Source organism: Dioscorea cayenensis, chromosome 20 (genome assembly GCF_009730915.1).
Source record: "Dioscorea cayenensis subsp. rotundata cultivar TDr96_F1 chromosome 20, TDr96_F1_v2_PseudoChromosome.rev07_lg8_w22 25.fasta, whole genome shotgun sequence".
Lineage (NCBI taxonomy): Eukaryota > Viridiplantae > Streptophyta > Magnoliopsida > Dioscoreales > Dioscoreaceae > Dioscorea > Dioscorea cayenensis.
The window spans coordinates 14,960,167-14,981,727 of record NC_052490.1 but is presented as its reverse complement, the minus strand read 5'-3'; the positions used below and the strand labels follow the sequence as shown (position 1 = coordinate 14,981,727).

Below are 21,561 nucleotides of genomic sequence, written 5' to 3'. Positions count from 1 at the left end.
AAAAGATGGAGAAAGGATAAAAAGAAAGATGCTGAAATCGGGGCTGATTCGGCTTTAAATAGGGCAGGAATCGGGATCTCACATGCCCATGTGGATGCTTCACACGGCCTTATGGAAATAATGCATGGGCGTGTGGAATTTTCACATGCCCGTGTGGCTTCTCTGTCTCGCTACTTCTTCGGCTGGCTGTCAATAAAACCTGCTACCACCCCAGCACGAAGTACTCATGATTCCATGATTTAAATGAAGTAACGTAAATGGGCACACGTTCACGTCGTGGATCGCTTTGCTTCTTTAACAACGGACAAGTCGGTAGGGATCTTGTTCTATGTGCACAAATCGGAACGCTTAAGTGTGACTGCCCTTGTACCCCTCCAAATGGTTATGCTAACTGAATTTTGAGGAGGTTGGCACACACTCTCATGTCTCGCATCCGACCTATGTCTTCACATTTCAACCTTAGCAAGATTTCCTCCAACATTGGTGCATTCACGGTCCACATTAGCTTCTTTCTCCAACATTCGGCCTCACAACCCTACATGCGCAAAAGAACACAAATACACATGTATTAGCGCTTAAACCTGCTAAAAGTAATGCACATCATAAGGAAAGAGCACTTCACATTCTTATCACACAAGCAATTATCATATACCCTCACTCACCTGGGGATTTATTACTTCGACAACTCTGTGCACTTGCGGAGCACCTGTCATGTTTTTGGCGCCGTTGCCGGGGAGTAGGCGTTTAGAGATACTTTGCACTTTTGTTTTCTTAGCTATTCATCCATTCATTCTATTCCACATCTTCTTTTCTATCATTGTTTTGATTTGTTTTCTTTCCTTTGTGCAGCTTCAGGTTGATAACCCGAGGGAACCCATCAATATTGATTGAAGGAGATCCCGAGCTTGAAAGAACACTTAGAAGAAAAGTGAACGAACCTGTGGAAGAACCGTCTAATTTAGTTGATTTGGAAATTCAAGGTTCAGAAAATATGGCAGAACAAAATGAGCAGCAGAGGACACTTTCTGATTATGCTAGACCTTCAGTGTTGGGGACACAATCGAGCATTGTGCGTCCCCCGATTATAGCTTAGAACTTTGAGCTAAAGCCGGCATTCATCCACATGTTGCAGCAATCCGCACAGTTCAATGGTTTGACCGATGAGGATTCAAACAGTCACATAGAGAACTTTCTCTAGGTATGTGATATGCTCAAGATAAACGGAGTGATGGATGATGCCATCAAGTTGAGAGCCTTCCCATTTTCCCTAAAGGGGAGAGCAAAGCAATGGCTACACTCATTACCTAAAGCCTCGATCACCACATGGGAGGAGATGGTAGAAGCTTTTCTTGGCTGTTATTTCCCTCCCGAAAAATCTGCAAAGTATAGGAATGAGATCTCATCCTTTGTACAGTCGGAATTGGAGTCTCTATTTGAGACATGGGAAAGTTTCAAGGAGCTCCTACGCAAATGCCCACAACATGGATTCCCAGAGTGGATGATTGTTCAGACCTTTTACAACGGTTTGAATCCGAGTACACGGTAACTTTTGGACTCGGCAGTAATAGGTACCTTAGGTAGCAAGACCCCCGAGGAAGCCCGATAACTTATTTAAGAAATGGGTCTAAATAGCTACCATTGGAATGTTAGAGAGAAGAAGAAAGTGGCTGGACTCCATGAGATAGATGCGGTAACTTCATTGGTGGCTCAAGTCGAATCATTGAGTAAGAAGTTGGATGTTCTAACTTCGAATAGAGTGGCGGCCGTGACAACTTGTAGTGGATGTGGAGGAGGACATGCTTCCTCCGATTGCCCGATCTCCATTGGTGATGTATCTTCAGTTGAGAAGGTTGATTTTGTGGATAATGCAATGAGGAACCAAGGGAATCCATATACAACACATACAATCCGGGTTGGAAGAATCATCCCAATTTTTCATGCAGCAACCAAGGTCCACAGAAGGCCATGGGGCCGCCGGGTTTCCAACAACAACAAGCCCCAACAGTTGAGAACAGAGTTTCTAGCTTGGAGACCCATATGACCGACTTAGAGAAGGCCTTAACCAGATTTGTGCAATCTTCAAATTCGAGGTTTGAATTAGTTGAGGCCACACTTCGCAATCACACTGCATCCTTGCATAATCTTGAGAACCAAGTTGGACAAATCGCGAAGTCTCTAGCGAAGAGACCACAAGGAAGCATACCAAGCAATACTAAGATGAATCCTAGAGAGCATGTGAAGGCAATCACTTTGAGAAGTGGTCATGAGGTTGAAGGTAAGCTTCCAAGTGAGAAGCCCAATGTACATGCACCCGAGGTCATAGAGCTTGAAGAAGAAACAACCAAAGAGAAGAAGGTGGCACCTCTACCCTTCAAGCCAAGAATTCCTTATCCCTCAAGGTTGAAGAATGACCAAGCGGATGAGCAATACAAGAAGTTCCTAAGTCTATTCAAGCAACTCCACATCAACATGCCTTTTGTTGAGGCATTGGCTCAAATACCTAACTATGCTAAGTTCTTGAAAGATTTGTTGACCAACAAGAGGAAGTTGGAGGAGAGTGCTTCTATGATTCTAGATGCATCTTGCTCTGCGGTCTTGCAAAGGAACATGCCGAATAAGAAGAAAGACCCAGGAAGCTTCATCATTCCGTGCAACATTGGCAATTTAGGTGAAGAGATGGCATTCGCAGATTCAGGGGCAAGCATCAATGTCATGCCATACACCTTCTTTCAAAAAATAGGCTTGGGAGAGCCTAGGCCTGCTTGGATGACTTTCTAATTGGCAGACCGAACAGTATGACATCCGAGGGGCATCATCAAAGATGTGCTTGTCAAGGTGGACAAGTACATTTTTCTGTCGACATTGTGGTGCTAGACATCGATGAGGATGTGGAGGTACCCTTGATACTTGGGAGGCCGTTCTTGCGGACTTCCAAGGTATTGATTGACATGGATGGCGGGGAGCTAACATTGAGAGTTGGAGATGACAAGCTCACATACCGCCTCGCTGAAGCCATGCGACATCTTCTTGACTTTGATGCTACTTTATATTTTCTAGACACCACTGATGAGATTATTGATGAATATGTGTAGGAAATGTTTAATCCAGACCCGTATGAGGGTTTGTTCGACCAAGAGGAGGAGATTGAAGAAGTAATGATGCTTGGTTCGAATGAAGAGGTACCGTCTACACCGGGGATCTTGAAGAAGGTGATTCGGAAAATGAAGAGGGCAAGGAGACTCCACCGGAAACACTCCAAGACTGTTGGAGGTGTGCGCGATCCGAGTGAGTTCCATGAACCATTACTAGGTGATCCCAAGCCCGACAATTCACCCTCTATGCTCAAGAGACTTTGCTCATCATGCTTTCAGGCCATGGGTAAGAGGGCAACCTTCAACTATGAACCCCCATGAGGTAAGACGAGGTACGTCATGCTTAGTGACGTAAAACAAGCGCTTCTTGGGAGGCAACCCAAGTGTTTACTATTTTTTTGCTAGTTAGTTTTGCATGAATAACTTGTGTTGGTGCCTTCATTTTGAACTAGTTGTGCTGCATTCATCTTGGTGGATTTTTATATCATCTTGTGTTTTCAATGAGGATTTGGCGAAGATTTGGTCGCTTTAGCTTGTTTCTATTATTTTTCACTAGTATTTGTTGCATAAAAGGGCAAGCTCTGAATGTGTAAACATGTTCAGGAAATTTTTGCAGAGCCTGCAGAGTTTTTCAGGTCATCCGGAGAAAACACACAGGCGTGTGGTATATCCACACGCCAGTGGGGTTGTATTGCGAGCTCATCTAGAGAAGACACAGGGGCGTGAACTCGCCCATATGAGCGACCCTGCGATTATCACACGACCGTGCGGAATTTTTGCACGGGCGTCCGTCGTTCTGCAGAGACTTAGCACATTTTCCGGAGAGCACACAGGGACGTGAACTCGCCCTTGTGAGCAACTGTGTGACCTACACACAGGCGTGCGTATTTTACACACGCCCGTGTGGGATTCTGCAGATGATCCCTTCTCTATCTCGAGAGCGCATAGGGGCGTGTGAATGCCCCTGTGAGTTGCGCCTGTGAATATCCACGGCCGTACGGATTTCTCACACGGGCGTGGGGAACATTTAGAGATTCTTCTTGGTTGAACAGAGAACAGACAGGGGCGTGTGGTCTCCCCTGTGGACCGGGCTCACCGGCGTGGGAGATTCCCACACGCCCGTGTGAGTATTTTCAGAGTTAGCAAGTGCTATCCTGGGAGAGCACATGGGCGTGCGTCTGCCGCTGTGGCTCTCCCCTGTGGAGGAACACGGGCGTGGGTAATTCCCGCACGCCCTTGTGGAGGCAGAGAATCCTAAGAGGCACGAATTTCCTTTTAACAACCTTGTGGATCTTCTCATTCCTCATCTCCAGTCGTCTGAATACCACTTCTGATTATCTTCCCGACCTCTTACCGTTGTTTTGGAGTTTTCTTCACATATTGCGCTTGTTTTCAAAGTTTTAGCATCTATTTCATCGGTAACACTTTTTATCATCCCTTCTTTGCTAATTCTTGTTTTCATCGATTACATGTTTTTACATGTATGAAATTTCACTTTACATTGTATTATGCATGGTTAGAAAACATCTAGGTGTATTTTCTAGTTAAATTATTGGGAATTAGTGTGCACCTGTTTGGTTTTTCACGCCCTGCAGATCCACACGGGCGTGGATAATTTCCACAGGCCCGTGTGGAGTTCTGTAGTATACTGCTTTTGAGTTTCTTTGATCATTTTCCTCATCTTGTTCCACAGATATGGCAGCTCGAGTGAGGAAGAACGAAGTTAAGCGTCTCAAAGACACCCCACCCGAGCACGCCCGTACACATGGAATTCTCAAATCCTGAGCATCAGGCTCGATTTGAGAGATTATCAGCACTTGGTTTTGGTCAAACTCATTTTGTGGATTTGCAAGTGTTGAGAGATATTCAGGAGGATGACGAGCTAGCTGATGAGATCGATGAGATGCTAGTAGTAGGAAGCTGGAGGAGGTTATTGACAATCCGCGAGCCACCTCACCGCGCATTGACGCTCGAGGTTTTAGCGTCTTTTGAGTTTTATCAGATGCATGGGAGAATTAACACTATGGAGGCTATACAGTTTTGGGCATTCGGACATTCATTTTCCATGAGTGTCGCTTAGTTTTCGGTTCGGATGGGCCTGTATGGATGTTTACCTGCTGATTTCCCAGTATCAGTGACTCCACACCATGCATATAGGATCCTATGTGGACATGGGCAGTATGAGCCGGGAATGTAGAAGGCCACCAGCTTATCCCGGTTGAGCTACGGGTATTTGCATGTGGTCCTCAGCAGGTCTGTGTCTGGTCGATCCGGTAACACAACTGCTCTGACCAGGCAGGACTTATTCTTTTTATACTCCATGGCCCGTAATGTGCCAATTCACTTGGGGCGCATAATGGCAGATGTTCTGAGGTACTAGGGTCAGTCTACGAGAGTAGGTCTATTATTTGCTGGCCCTTACATTACCAGGCTCATCTTAGGGGTGGTTTTGGTGGATGCCATACATGGTGATGAGAGGATAGTTGTGCCTACCCCTCTTGCGTTTGAGACACTCAAGGTGATGGGGTTGGTATGGAGATGTGGGCCTGGGGCTTATATTATTACTACGGTTACCCAAGAGAGCGCTGGGAGCAGAGGGGGTACAGTGGAGAGTTCCCGACAGATTCCCACACCCCTTGCAGCACAGGGCCCACAAGCTCATGATCGTATTGAGAGGCTTGAGAATGATGTGGGTGAGATTTAGACTGAGATAGCGGAGCTCTGAGCTATTCAGGTAGTGCAGCACGGTGAGATGTTAGACCGTTTTGACATGATACAGCAGTTACTGATGGGCAGGACACTAGCACCACCATCACCTGTTCCAGCACCGGTAGATCCGCCACATGTTTCCTCACCTGCAGCAGTAGCACCAGCAGAGGAGCCAGAGCATGGCACTGATACTTGATTTATTTTCTTTATTTGCACTTTTATTTTTGGACTTGTTATCCTCAGAAAGGACTCTCCTTCTGAGTTTAGTTTGTTTTGTCTCGAGTTGTATTGCTTGCTTTATCTTTTATATGCTCGGCTTTATTTTTCTTTTATTGAGCTCTACTGAACCCCCTCATGTATACGTGTAGATGGTCTTGTCAGTATGGGAATTGAGAACCAGTTATGGACACGGTAAAAGTGGGCTGTGTGAGCTTCACAACCCGTTGGAACATCACTCCCAAGGATTTGATTCCACTCAAATGTAACACTAGGAGTCAGGGGAGTATTGTTTCAATTGCTTCTCCTACATTTGCACAATTATTACTATATATCTTTTGAGTGAGCTTGCATATGTACATTGAGGACAATGTACAACTTAAGTGTGGGGGGGAATTCATAGTGCACATATCTTTTACACTATTTTTGACTGACATATATGCTCACATAGCCAATGGCGGTTCACCTTACTTGCAATAGGGGTATTCTTTAGTTTAGGAGAATTTTTAACATTGCATGTTCTCATGCTCTAGTTCTTGCTTGAATTTGTAGGAATTTTTGCCCGATTTATACTTGTTGCACTACTCACTCTTTAAACTCATTTGGAAACTCAAGTTTAAGTTTAAAGGGACTAGTTGTAGTTTGTTTCTTGTGTACCTCGAAAAAAAAAAAGGAAAGAGCTACCTCCTTTGATGTATGAAGCTACTCTCATAAGTCGGATACTCGTTATGCCCTAATGAGAGAAAGAGCTATCTCATGCGATGTGTGAAAGCTACCACCCCAGTAGAAAGAGCTACCTCTTCGAAAGTGTGAAAGCCACCTTAGCGGCCGCTTGGGAAAGGGCTACCTTCGAGGATGTGTGAAGCTACTACCGTTGTGAATTTGTTGGTACTCTTTCTAGATAAATAAGTCCTTTATACCTAGAACTTTGAGGAGTACACCTTGGGTTGACTTGAGTGAGTCCACACACTTACACGATTTCAGGTTTATTGTCCTTTTTGATTCAAGTTTTTAGCTAGAGCATTGATTTTTCGTATTTTGTGTTGAAATTTCCCTTGCTATTAGAATGCTTTCTTTGCATGCTTTAGTGAACCTAAGGCCAAGCACTTCTAATATTTCCTTCATCTATGCATACAATGTTTTAATTTTTGCTTGAGGACAAGCAAAAGCTTAAGTGTGGGGGAGTTTGATAAGTGCGTGTGTGATAAGAATGCGAAGTGTTCTTTCCTTATGATGTGCATTACTTTTAGCAAGTTTAAGCGCTAATACATGTGTACATGTGTATTTGTGTTCTTTTGTGCATGTAGGGTTGTGAGGCCGAATGTTAGAGAAAGAAGCCAATGTGGACCGTGAATGCACCAATGTTGGAGGAAATCTTGCTAAGGTTCAAACGTGAAGACATAGGTCGGATGCGAGATGCGAGAGTGTGTGCCAACCTGCTCATAATTTAGTTTGCACAACCATTTGGAGGGGCACAAGGGAAGTCACACTTAAGCGTTCCGATTTGTACACATAGAACAAGATCCGCACCGACTTGTCCGTTGTCGAAGAAGCAAAGCAATCCACGACGTGAACGTCTGCCTGTTTACATTACCTCAATGAAATCATGGAATCAGGAGTACTTCATACTGGGGTGGTAGCAGGTTTTGTTGACAGCCAGCCAAAGTAGCAGCAAGACAGAGAATCCACACGGGCGTGTGGAAATTCCACACGCCCGTGCGTTATTTCCATATGGCCGTGTGAAGCATCCACGTGGGCATGTGAGATCTCGATTCCAGCCCTATTTAAAGCCGAATCAGCGCTGATATCAGCATCTTCTATTTTATCCTTTCTCCATCTTTTCTGCATCTTGAGAAAAGGCTGCGGCTAGGGTTTTGAGAGGTATTGGCAAGGTCTTGCAGGAGGTTCTATGTCTCCGACATCGCATCTCATTAGGAAGAAGGTTGGTAAGGGAGCCTCCGTCGGAGTGATTCGGAGAGGCGTATCTTATACCGGACAAGGAGATCATTGCGATGAGTAGAGGACTCTCCACAAGACCATCGACATGACTATCGTGGGGGTTTTCCTATGGATTGTTTACTTTTTCACTTGATTTCATTATCGTTTGTATTAAACTCCATGGAGAGCTAAACCCCTAGTGGGTATTTGGGTATTTGTGAACCCTAGGATGTATTAGTTTCTTTGAATCTCTTTATTATGCTTTCAATTAATTGATGTGTTTGTGAGTTCCAATCTTGAATGCTTGTTGTTTGAATACTCCCTTAGAGTGACACTAGGGTTGAGAGTTCACCCGGTTACCCTTGTGAGTGAGTGACACACGATGAGAGTTAGACGAAGCTTGATTGGAGAGGGTTAAGAGGGTGAGTCGAGAGGTACAGGAGCGTCCCCTTTCCCCTTCGGTGTGGTAGATTCTACCTCCATTCCTCGAGTTCTTTACGGCGACAATAGAGTTAATGGGCTAAGGGATGACCCTCCGCTGGGGCTTAGTTGCGAGTGCAACGGAGTGAAGTGTTGAGGTGATTTTAGCATCTAGGGCTTAATTGTGGCTAGGGACCTTTTTTCTGGACCAAAGGGTTAGGTCTATAATTAGGAAGAGATTTATCACTTGGAATCTCTAGAGCTCATTGCCATTCTATGCGAGTGTGAGATGTTGAGATTGTTCAATTTCTCCTCCGGGATATGTGTAGAATTAGGCATGGTTGACCTTAGATTTGGGACCATGTATTTAAGGATGTCCATGACTCACCATTGCATTAGTTAGGAAGCATGATAGAGGGTTCTTGCAATTGAAATGATTGTCCTAGGGGGAGCAACACCCGGGTACCCTATCTTTATCGATTGCCTTACCTTCTCTTTACTCTTGGTTTCTCTCTTGTTTATTTGACTTTTGTTATTTCACATCTTTTGACACACAAATCACTACTTCATCTTTCACTTAGCTAAGAGACAATATAAGTATTTCTATTCCCTACTCCCTGTGGATATGATACCCCCACTCAACTGGGGATTTATTACTTCGACAACTCCGTGCACTTGCGGAGCACCTGTCAAGTTTTGCTTGAATATCATGATTAGAATGTTGGTGAATGATCTTAGAATGAATCTAGTTAGTTTCATTGTGTATTATTAGTTTGTTGGAGTTTGCGGTCGTGTGGCTGTTGCTACCCGAAGATCCATAAGGGTGTTTGGAATTTCCACACGACCATGAGGATTTCTATAGTATAGGTTCTTAAGTTCTAATTGATTGATTTCTCTTCCAATTTTTGCAAGCATGGCGCTCGGATCGAAAAAGGCTGCCGGCAAGCATCCCCATGAGCCCTCGCTAGAGAACATGGAGTTTGTGATCCCTGAACACCAGGTTCAGTTCACACGTTTTGTGAAACTCAAGTTTGGGCAATCACATTTCTCTGACTTGAGTGCACTGAGAGAGATCTAGCTTGGTGATGAGATGGCCAATGAGGTCGAGGAGTTGATATTTGTATGTAGCTGGAGATGGTTGATGTCCATACGGGAGCCAGTGATCCATATGTTGACTTTAGAGGTGTTGGCTTCCTTCGAGTTTGATCGCTCATACTCCAGTTTTGATAGCATAGACGCCATTCAGTTCGGAGCCTTTGGACAGTATCACAGCATGAGTGTGAGTCAGTTTTTGATCCGACTTAGGCTCAATGATGAGGCTTATACTGACATAAATGAGTACAAGTAGCTCCCGACAAATTACCTTGTCAGCTAGACCCCTCAGCGCGCCTATCATATGTTTTGTGTCCAAGGATAGTACGAGCCTAGGATCTTCAAGGTCATGTGCCTCTCTCGAGCGGCCTATAGATACATCCATACTTTTCTCAGTCGATCAGTGAATGGCCTTGGTGACAGTACAGGCATTTTGAACTGCCAGGAGTGGCATTTTGATGGTACAGAGCAAGCCACTCTACTTGGGACACATCATGGCTGAGTACCTAAATCATCAAGGACAGTATGCCAGGGTTGGAGTCCTGTTTTCAGGCCCATACATTACTCGACTCATCATGGGGATAGGTCTCCTTGATGCGATTAGAGGGGCTTAGAAGATCATAGTACCATCTCCCCTCTGCTTGGAGACAATGCGACTTAAGGGTAGAGATGGAATATATGTTATGATCATGCCTTTGCCAGAGTCAGCCGAGGATGAGGGTGATGCAACTGAGGGTCACAGCCTATTCTTGAGCCGCAACAGTAGCTGATGGAGACCAACGCACCTCCCGCAGCATAGGAGCTACCTCCAGTGCACATCTTCTTTCTTTCTCAATCCCATGATCATTTTGAAAGGCTCGAGAGTGCTATAAGGTGTTGTAAGTAGATTTAGCTGAGGTGCGTGGGCTACAGGCTATAAACCATACCGAGTGATGGCACGTCTAGACACTTTATAACAGCTACTCGAGAGAGACGTGACCTCACCCTTTATGGTCAGACCTCGACTTTAGTGACTCCTCCAGTATCCCCATCACCACCATCACCACCTTCAACAACACTAGTATTATCTCCAGCAGTAGTAGCAGAGACAGCACAGCATGATACTGACGCTTGAGGTGCCTTTACTTTTATTTGTCTTTATGTTTTTGTATTTTATTTCTACATTTTATTTTGGACTTGTATCACGTAGAAATGATTTTCCTTCTGAGTTTATCTTTTATTTTGATGGTCTTGTGAGTCTTGGGATTGAGGCATAGTCATGGACACAACCATGTTGCTTTTCACATGGCAGTGTGTGCTCCACAACCCATGGAACTCAACTCTCAATGAAATTAGCTCCATCAAACATACCATTAGGAGTTCAGAGGAGTATTATTTCAATTTCCCATCTCCATATACATGTCTTGATTGTTATATTTCTTTGTTGTGTGATAAGTGTCTAAATGTATGTATTATAGTATATGTATTTGGTACTTCTAACATGTATTTTTATATGAATGGATGCCTGTTTTGTGCTTAATCGACTATTATTTGTTTTGTAGGGCATGAAAACACCATGGAAGACACGAAGATACGATTTGGGTAGAAAAAGAGAAGAAAACCAGGTCACAGTACTGTAGCATGTTTACTGTAGTAGTGACACTGTAGTAAGATTACTGAAGCAACCACTGTAGCACATGAATGAATTTGGAATCAGTATTTGATCCAAGCCATACGGCCTCAATGCTGCCTGGGATTGACCCTGGGATGAACACTGTAGCAAGAGAAGAATGGGTTTTGCTTGGTTTATATGGCCTCAATGAGGCCACCATTGACCCTATCATAGGCCCCATCATTGACCCCCTCAATGACCCGGTATGGCATGTTTTTGTGGAGTTTTTGGTCTCTTTTGGAGGGACATACGGTAGATATGTGAGAGCTTTTAGGGAAGGGCAGCTAACACTTAAGGAAGAAGCAAGAGAACAAAGACATCTTTAGAGAGCTTTGGCTTGAGGCTTGGATGTGATCAAGGGCTTAAAATTCAAGTGGATAGCTTCACCATCAAGGGAGGAGGAGCATTCGGAAATCATTTATCTAGAGGAAGCGTCATTCGGCCGACATTGCTCTTCTTCATCATCATTTGGACTAGGGAGTGCCACTTATGCATTTGTTTCTTGTTTTTTCTTGATCTTTCTATACTAGTTTGTATGATGGCACACTAGAGACCCAAGGGCACCGGATGTAGGTGAACTTTGGGGGGTTCATCATATATTTTGGATGCTATACTCTTATTTGAAATGCATTGGGTTGATTTATATTTGGCTCATTGATCATCATGTCTAGAACTACAAAATGAAGAGATCCTTGGTTCTCTGTTGAGTTGTACATGTAGATGTGACCTATTCGCATGTACTAGATCCTTGATGAGTTAGAAGGGGTATTCTTGGATCAACATGTCGAGAAATTGGATGTCAGTAGCCATCCAATTCTTAAGGATAGACTTAGAATAAGTATGTCCTTATTGTGTGATTTCCATACAGTTAATGCGATCATAGGAATATGATTAGGGAGAAACCCTTATTGACATTTGTATGGGATTAGGGTTCAATCGCTGTGAAATTAGGATTGGACTAATCTTGAGATCTTTCGGTATAAATCACCACTGCCTTCCTATTACTGTGCATCCGTATATCATGATGACCCCTTAAGGGATCCTCATCCCTAGGCCTCTGTATCTCATTGTTGCTCTTGTGATCTCCTGTCCTGCTTCTAGTTTTTATTCTTGCAAGTTGTTTGTATTATCTTACTTGTTAGAGTAGTAAATTATGCTTAAGTTGTAAGGTTAGTTAATATGTTATGAATGAGTAATAGGAGCTCCTTAACCCCTTGGAATACAACCCCTATGTCACTCATAGGATATTAGTTGGCGATCCCGTACACTTGCTAGTAAGCAGTCAAGTTTTTTGCGCTGTTGCGGGGGACTTAAAAAATTCTAGGAAACTTCTAGCTTATTGCTCTAACCATTTTTCTTTTTTTTTATTTCTTACTTTTATTTATCTTATTTCTTTTTTAGCTTAACTTTTTATATCTTTCTTGACTTTGCAAGGTACAGTGCCTAACACGAGCAAATCTATCAAACCTAGTCAAACTTGACAGTAAAATTAAAAGAACCATACATCGGGGATTAAAGGAGGTTGGAGAGGATTCATCATGGTAGGTTGGGACTCTGCACAAGCGGGTGAACAAATTATGGCTAATATCTGGAATGATTGGTTACCAACCAGACAACACTTATTCCATAAATAAGACAATTCTGCTTCCATATTTAAACCATGGGAAGGCTCAGTTACAGCAGATGAAAATAATATCTAGAAGGCAATGCTCACAGACTTTATGAATTATGGTAAAGTTCCATCAAAATAAGAGGTTGGTATCCTGACTGATTTAACTACACTGGACATAGCCAAACTATAAGCATCTTAGTCGATTCCAGTAGGTGAACCTAGCAAAGATTAGGGGAAAGAAACTGAGGTTATTGTGTAATCTATGTATGACATCGATGATAGTTCTGATGAAAGCTCAGTATCTACAGAAGAAGAGGAACCAGAACAAAGCTCAATATCGCCGAATGCCTTTCGGCCTGTGTAATGCTCCTGCCACTTTTCAAAGATGCATGATGGTAATTTATGAAGATATGGTGGAAGACTTTATGGAAGTGTTCATGGATGATTTTTCTATGTTTGGTGATTCATTTGAGCTATGCCTTAAGAATCTAGAACATGTTCTTACTCGATGCGAGGAAACAAACCTCGTACTAAGTTGGAAGAAATAGCATTTCATGGTTCAAGAAGGGATAGTTCTGGGCCACAAAATTTCCAAAGATGGAATCGAGGTAGTCAAAGCAAAAATTTCGGTTATAGAGAAAGTACCTCCCCCAACTTCAGTGAAAGCCATCAGGAGTTTTCTTGGGCATGCAGGTTTTTATAGAAGATTCAATAGGGACTTCACCAAAATTATTTGACCTTTAACGAAACTGTTGGAAAAAGATGTCCCATTCAATTTTGACGATGATTGTATGAAAGCTTTTATTACGCTAAAGGAAAAGCTTACTCATGCAGCTATAATGGTAGCTCCAAATTGGGATTCTCCATTTGAACTGATGTGTGATGCAAGCGATTTTGCAGTGAGTGCAGCCCTTGGGCAGCGAAGAGAAAATCTTCCATCCCATATACTATGCAAGCAAAAAATTAACGAAAGCTCAGGAGAACTATACCACAACAAAAAGAGTTGCTTGCCGTCATATTTGCATTCGATAAATTTCGATCGTATCTGGTGCTTTCCAAGGTGGCGGTATACACTGATCATTCCACTTTGCGGTATCTACTTAGCAAGTCTGATGCCAAGCCATGGTTGATTAGATGGGTCCTATTGCTACACGAATTTTATATGGAGATTAAAGATAAGAGAGGAGCCAATAACCTTGCAGCAGATCATTTATCCTAGTTAGAGAATCTCAATCTTGATACTTTGAGGGAGAAAGATATCAATTATTTATTTCCTAAGGAACACTTATACAGTATTTAGGCAGTGGAAGTATGTGAACCACCGTGGTTTGCTGATTTTGCGAACTATTTAGTTTGGGGTGTCATCCCAAAATTGTTCACACATCAACAACAAAAGAAATTTTTTGCAGACCTGAAGCACTATTTGTGGGAGGACCCTTATCTATTCAGAGTTTGTTTAGATTACGTTGTTCGAAGATGGGTGTCACGGACAGAGGGTTTGAATATTTTGAAACACTGCCATTCAGGACCAACAAGAGGCCACAGCAATGCAAATTGAATCGCAAAGAAAATTCTTTATTCAGGATTATATTTGCTATCATTATTTTAGGACACCCACAAGTTCATACAAACATGTGATAGATGTCAGAGGGTAGGTAATATTTCTCATAGGGATGAAATGCCCCATAATTGGAACCAAGCTTGTGAAGTTTTTGACGTGTGGGTAATTGATTTTATGGGGCCTTTTCCAAGTTCACATGGTTGCAAGTTCGTCCTTGTGTCTATTGATTAGCTGACTAAGTGGGTGGAAGCCCAAGCCCTACGACCAAGTGATGCAAGGGTGGTAATAAAATTATTAAAGAAATTATTCTCTAGATTTGGAACACCCCATGCAATAATTAGCAACTGAGGCACTTCTTTTTGTAATGCCCAATTCGCAAAAATTCTGAAATGTTATAACATCCGCCACAAATTGGCAACACCTTATCATCCACAAACTAGTGGGTAGGTGGAAGTCTCTAACAAGGATTTAAAAAGAATTCTGGAGAAGACTATTGACAACACCCCTTGCGTATGTCCCTTAAGTGCACGGTTTGTCGAGTAATAAAATCCCAGGTGAGTGGGTATCGTATCCACAGTGAGTAGAGAGTAAAAATACTTAAATTGTTTCTTAACAAAGCGGAGACAAATAGTAATTGGGATGATAAGATGTAATGCAAACAAAAGTAAATGAGACAAGAAAGAGAGCACAAGTAAAGAGGAGGTATGGCAATCGAAATAAATGGGGTACCCAGATATTGTTCAGCCTAGGACAATTGCTTCAAGTACAAAACCCTCTATTATGCTTCTAACTAATGCATTGTTGAGTCATGGAGATCTTTCAATACATGGTCCCAAATCTAAGGTCAACCATGCCTAACTCTATACATGTCCCAGAGGAGAAAAATGAACAATCACTCAACCTCGCACTCGTATAGAATTGCAATGAGTTCTAGGGATTCCAAGTGATAAATCCACTTTCTATATGTAAACCTAACCCTTTGGTCCAGGTGAAAGGTCCCTAGTCACAATTAAGCCATAGCTGCTAAAATCACTTCAATGCTTCACTTCGTTATCTCTGCAACTAAGCCCCAGCGGAAGGTCATCCCTTAGCTCATTTACTCTACTATGACCATAAAGTAATCTAGGAAATGGAGGTAGGATAAATCACACTGTAAGGGAAAGGAGACGCTCCGTTACTTCTAGACTCAGCCTCTCAACCCTCTGCAATCTAGCTTGGGCTAACTCTCATGGTGTGTCACTCACTCACAAGGGTTACCAACAAGAACTCTCAACCCTAGTGTCACTCTTAGGGAGTATTCATATAATCAAGAATTCAAGGTTCGAACTCAGTAAAAATATCAACTAATGAAAGCAAAATAAAAAGGTTAATGAAACTAATACATCCTAGGGTTCATAAATCCATGTACCCAGTAGGGGGTTTAGCTCTCCATGGAGCTAATTACAATCAATAATGAAATCAAATGTAAAAGAAAAAAATCCATAGAAAATCCTCTCAATAGTCAGGGCAACGGTCTTGTGGAGAAGTCTCTACTCGTCCAAGGGTCCCTTTGTTTGGCCTAGGATACACCTCGTCGGATCGATGCCAACGAAAGCTCTCCCACTAACTTTCTTCCAAATAGAGCATGAAGTCAGAGCCATATAACCTCTCCAAATACCTAGCCAATACCACTCAAAACCCTAGCTGCAGCCCTCTCTTACGTTAGGGAAAAGATAGAGAAAAGAATGCTAAAATCGGGGCTGAAATCGGCCTTAAATAGGGCTGGAATCCGGAATCAACACGCCCCTATGGATTCGCCACACGAGCTTGTGGAATTAACGCACGGGCGTGTGGAACTTCTATACACCCATGTGGATTTTCTGGAAACCTCTTTCTTCCGGCAGCTGTGAACAGTACCTACCACAGTGTTTCGCCACTGTGTTGCTACAGTGCCCCCTGCTACCCATGTAAACTCACTCAAAATATATCTGACAGGTGCTCCGCAAGTGCACGGAGTTGTCGAAGTAATAAATCCCCAGGTGAGTGGGGGTATCGTATCCACAGGAAGTAAGGAGTAAAAATACTTATATTGTCTCTTAGCTAAGTGAAAGATGAGGTAGTGATGTGTGCGTCAAAAGATGTAAGATAACAAAAGTAAAAATCAACAGAAGAGAGAAAGTACGAGTAAGGAGAAGGTAAGGCAATCGATAAAGATGGGGTACCCGGGTATTATTCCCCCTAGGACAATAGTTTCAAGTGCAAGAACTCTCGATTATGCTTCCTAACTAATGCAATAGTGAGTCGTGGACATCCTTAAATACATGGTCCCAAACCTAAGGTCAACCATGCCTAATTCTACACATGTCCCGGAGGAGAAATCGAACAATCTCAACACCTCGCACTCGCATAGAATTGCAATGAGCTCTAGGGATTCCAAGTGATAAATCTCTTCCTAATTATAGACCTAACCCTTTGGTCCAGAAGAAAGGTCCCTAGCCACAATTAAGCACTAGATGCTAAAATCACCTCAACGCTTCACTCCGTTGCACTCTCAACTAAGCCCCAGCGAAGGGTCATCCCTTAGCCCATTCACTCTATTGTGGCCGCAAAGAACTCAAGGAACGGAGGTAGAATCTATCACACCGGAGGGGAAAGGGGACACTCCTGTACTTCTCGACTCACCCTCTCAACCCTCTCCAATCAAGCTTCGTCTAACTCTCGTGGTGTGTCACTCACTCATAAGCGTAACCGGATGAACTCTCAACCCTAGTGTCACTCTAAGGGAGTATTCAAACAACAAGCATTCAAGATTGGAACTCACAAACACATCAATTAATTGAAAGCATAATAAAGAGATTCAAATAAACTAATACATCCTAGGGTTCGCAAATACCCAAATACCCACTAGGGGTTTAGCTCTCCATGGAGTTTAATACAAACGATAATGAAATCAAGTGCAAATATAAACAATCTACAGAAAAACCCCTCGTTAATCATGTCGATGGTCTTGTGGAGAGTCCTCTACTCATCGCAACGATCTCATCGTCCGTTATAAGATACGTCTCGTCGAATCACTCCGACGGAGGCTTCCTTACCAACCTTCTTCCTAATGAGATGCGATGTCGGAGCCATAAAACCTCCTCCAAGACCTTACCAATACCTCTCAAAACCCTAGCCGCAGCCCTCTCTCAAGATGGAGAAAAGATGAACAAAAGATAAAACAGAAGATGCTGAAATCGGGGCTGATTCGGCTTTAAATAAGGCTAGAATCGGGATCTCACACGCCCATGTGGATGCTCCACACGGCCCTGTGGAAATAACGCACGGGCGTGTGGAATTTCCACACGCCCATGTTGCTTCTCTGTTTCACTGCTTCTTTGGCTGGCTGTCAACAAGTCCTGCAACAATCCCCAGCACGAAGTACTCACGAAAGTCCATGCTTTCATCGAGGTAACATAAACGGGCACACGTCCATGTTGTGGATCGCTTTGCTTGTTCAACAATGGACAAGTCAGTAGGAATCTTGTTCTATGTCCACAAATCGGAATGCTTAAGTGTGACTGCCCTTGTGCCCCTCCAAATGGTTGTGCTAATTGAAGTATGAGGAAGTTGGCAGACACTCTAGCGTCTCGCATCTGACCTATGTCTTCACGTTTGAACCTTAGCAAGATTTCCTCCAACATTGGTGCATTCACGGTCCACATTGGCTTTTTTCTCTAACATTCATCTTCACAACCCAATCTGCATAAAAGAATATAGATGCACACATTTTAATGCTAAAACCCCACAAAAGTAATGCAAAGCATAGGGAAAGAATGCTTCGCATTCTTATCGTACAAGCACTTATCAAACTCCCCCACACTTAAGCTTTTGCTTGTCCTCAAGCAAAAATTAAATCATTGTATGCAAAGATGAAGGAAATATTGGAAGTGCTTGGCCTTAGGTTCACCAAATCATGCAATGAAAGCATTCTAATAGCAAGGAAAATTTCAACACTAAATACGAAAAATCAATGCTCTAGCTAAAAAAACTTGAATCAAAAAAAGGACAATAAAAGCCAAAATAGTGTAAGTATGTGGACTCACTCAAGTCAACCCATGGTATACTGCTCAAAGTTCTAGGTCTAAGGGACTTATTTATCTACAAGAAGTACCAACAAATTCATAACGGTAGTAGCTTCACACATCCTCGAAGGTAGCTTGATAAGTGCTTGTGAGATAAGAATGTGAAGCATTCTTTCCTTATGATTTGCATTACTTTTGTCAGGTTTTAGCATTAATATGTGTGCATCTATGTTCTTTTTCACAGATTGGGTTGTGAAGACGAAAGTGAAAGAAAGAAGCCAATGTGGACCGTGATTGCACCAATGTTGGGAGAAATCTTGATAAAGTTCAAACGCGAAGACATAGGTCGGGTGCGAGACGCTGGAGTGTGTGCCAACCTCTTTATAATTCAGTAGCAAGACCATTTGGAGAGGCACAAGGGTAGTCACACTTTAGCGTTCTGACTTGTACACGTAGAACAAGATCTCTACCAACTTGTCCGATAATGAAGAAGCAAAGTGGTCCACGACGTGGACGTGTGCCCATCTACGTTACCTCGATGAAGTCATGGAATCAGGATACTTCATGCCGGTTTGTAGCAGGATTTATTGACAGCCAGCCGAAGAAGCAAGAAATAGAGAAGTCACACAGGCGTGTGGAATTTACACACGCCCATGCGTTATTTCCACAGGGCCGTGTGAAGTCTCACACAGGCGTGTGAAATCCCGATTCCAGCCCCTATTTAAAGCCGATTCTGCCTCGATTTCAGCATTCAATTCTTCATCCTTTATTCATCTCTCCCCCATCATGAGAGAAGGTGGCGGTTAGGGTTTGGAGAGGTATTGGCTAGGTCTTGGAGGAGGTTCTACGGCTTCGACATCGCGTCTCTATAGGAAGAAGGTTGGTAAGGGAGCCTCTAACAAAGGCGTATCTTATACCGGACGAGGAGATCGCGTGACGAGTAGAGGACTCTCCACAAGACTATTGACACGACCATCGAGGTGCTTTTTCTTATGGATTGTTTATCTTTGCATTTGATTTCATTATCTTTTGTATTAAACTCCATGGAGAGCTAAACCCCTAGTGGGTATTTGGGTATTTGTGAACCCTAGGATGTATTAGTTTCTTTGAATCTCTTTATTATGCTTTCAATTAATTGATGTGTTTGTGAGTTCCAATCTTGAATGCTTGTTGTTGAATACTTCCTTAGAGTGACACTAGGGTTGAGAGTTCACTCGGTTATCCTTGTGAGTGAGTGACACACCACAAGGGTTAGACGAAGCTTGATTGGAAAGGGTTGAGAGGGTGAGTCGAGAGATACAGGAGCGTCCCCTTTCCACTCTGGTGTGATAGATTCTACCTCCGTTCCTCGAGTTCTTTGCGGCCACAATAGAGTGAATAGGCTAAGGGATGACCCTCCGCTGTGGCCTACTTGCGAGTGTAATGGAGTGAAGTATTGAGGTGATTTTAGCTCTAGGGCTTAGTTGTGGCTAGGGACCTTCCACTTGGACCAAAGGGTTAGGTATATACATAGGAAGAGATTTATCACTTGGAATCCCTAGAGTTCATTGCAATTCTATACAAGTGCGAGGTGTTGAGATTGTTAGATTTCTCCTCCGGGACATGTATAGAATTAGGCATGGTTGACCTTAAGTTTGGGATCATGTATTTAAGGATGTCCACGACTCTCAATTGCATTAGTTAGGAAGCATAATAGAGGATTCTTGCACTTGAAACTAGTGTCCTTGGGGGAACAATACCCGAGTACCCCATTTATATCGATTGCCTTACTTTCTCCTCTCCTGTACTTTCTCTCTTGTTTATTTCATCTTCTGTTATTTCACATCTTTTGACACACAAATCACTATTTCATTTTTCGCTTAGCTAAGAAGCAATCTAAGTATTTTTATTCCCTACTCCCTATGGATACGATACCCCCACTCACCTGGGGATTATTACTTCGACAACTCCGTGCACTTGCGGAGCACACTGTCAAGTTTTTGGCGCCGTTGCCGGGGAGTAGGCGTTTAGAGATACTTTTCACTTTTGTTTTCTTAGCTATTCATTCATTTATTCTATTTCACATCTTCTTTTCTATCATCGCTCTGATTTGTTTTCTTTCTTTTGTGCAGCTTCAGGTTGATGACCCGAGGGAACCCCTCAATATTGATTGAAGGAGATCCCGAGCTTGAAAGAACACTTAGAAGAAAAGGGAAAGGACCTATGGAAGAACCGTCTAATCTAGCTGATTTGGAAGTTAAAGGTTCAGGCAATATGGCAGAACAGAATGAGCAGCAGAGGACACTCTTTGACTATGGTAGACCTTCAGTTTTGGGGACACAATCGAGCATTGTGCGTCTCCCTATTATAGCTCAGAACTTTGAGCTAAAGCCGGCATTCATCCACATGTTACAGACAATCCACACGAGTTCAATGGTTTGGCCGATGAGGATCCAAAGCAGATCACATAGAGAACTTTCTTGAGGTATGTGATATGCTCAAGATCAGCGGAGTGACGGATGATGCCATCAAGTTGAGAGCCTTCCCATTTTCCATAAAGGGGAGAGCGAAGCAGTGGCTACACTCATTACCTAAAGCCTCTATCACAACATGGGAGGAGATGGTAGAAGCTTTTCCTGGCCGTTATTTTCCTCCCGGAAAATCTGCAAAGCTAAGGAGTGAGATCTCGTAATTTTATGCAGTCGGAATTGGAGTCTCTATTTGAGACGTGGGAAAAGGTTCAAGGAGCTCCTGCACAAATGCCCACAACACGGATTCCCGGAGTGGATGATTATCCAAACCTTTTACAACGGTTTGAATCCAAGTACAAAGGCAACTTTTGGATCTGCGTGAGGAGGTACCTTAGGTAGCAAGTCCCCGAGGCATGCCGATAACTTATTGAAGAAATGGGTCTAAATAGCTACCAATGGAATGCGAGGGAGAAGAAGAAAGTGGCGGACTCCATGAGATAGATGCGGTAACATCATTGGCGGCTCAAGTTGAAGCATTGGGTAAGAAGCTAGATGTTATAGCTTCGAGCAGTGACGACCGTGACAACATGTAACGGATGTGGAGGAGGACATGCCTCCTCCGATTGCCCGATCTCTATTGGTGATGTATCTTCGGTGGAGAACGTTGATTTTGTGGGTAATGCAATGAGGAACCAAGGGAATCCATATAGCAACACCTACAATTCGGGTTGGAAGAATCATCCAAATTTTTCATGGAGCAACCAAGGTGATAAGTGT

At 43.1% G+C, this 21,561-nt stretch overlaps 2 non-coding genes across 2 annotated transcripts; both read right to left on the bottom strand.

The window, feature by feature from the left end:
* Positions 1 to 1,382: 1,382 nt before the first annotated feature.
* LOC120251996 lies at positions 1,383 to 1,488 on the bottom strand. The gene has a single exon (XR_005533552.1). It is a non-coding gene; the product is annotated as a small nucleolar RNA R71 (small nucleolar RNA).
* A 19,493-nt stretch (positions 1,489 to 20,981) lies between these two features.
* LOC120252383 lies at positions 20,982 to 21,090 on the bottom strand. The gene has a single exon (XR_005533917.1). It is a non-coding gene; the product is annotated as a small nucleolar RNA R71 (small nucleolar RNA).
* Positions 21,091 to 21,561: the final 471 nt, after the last annotated feature.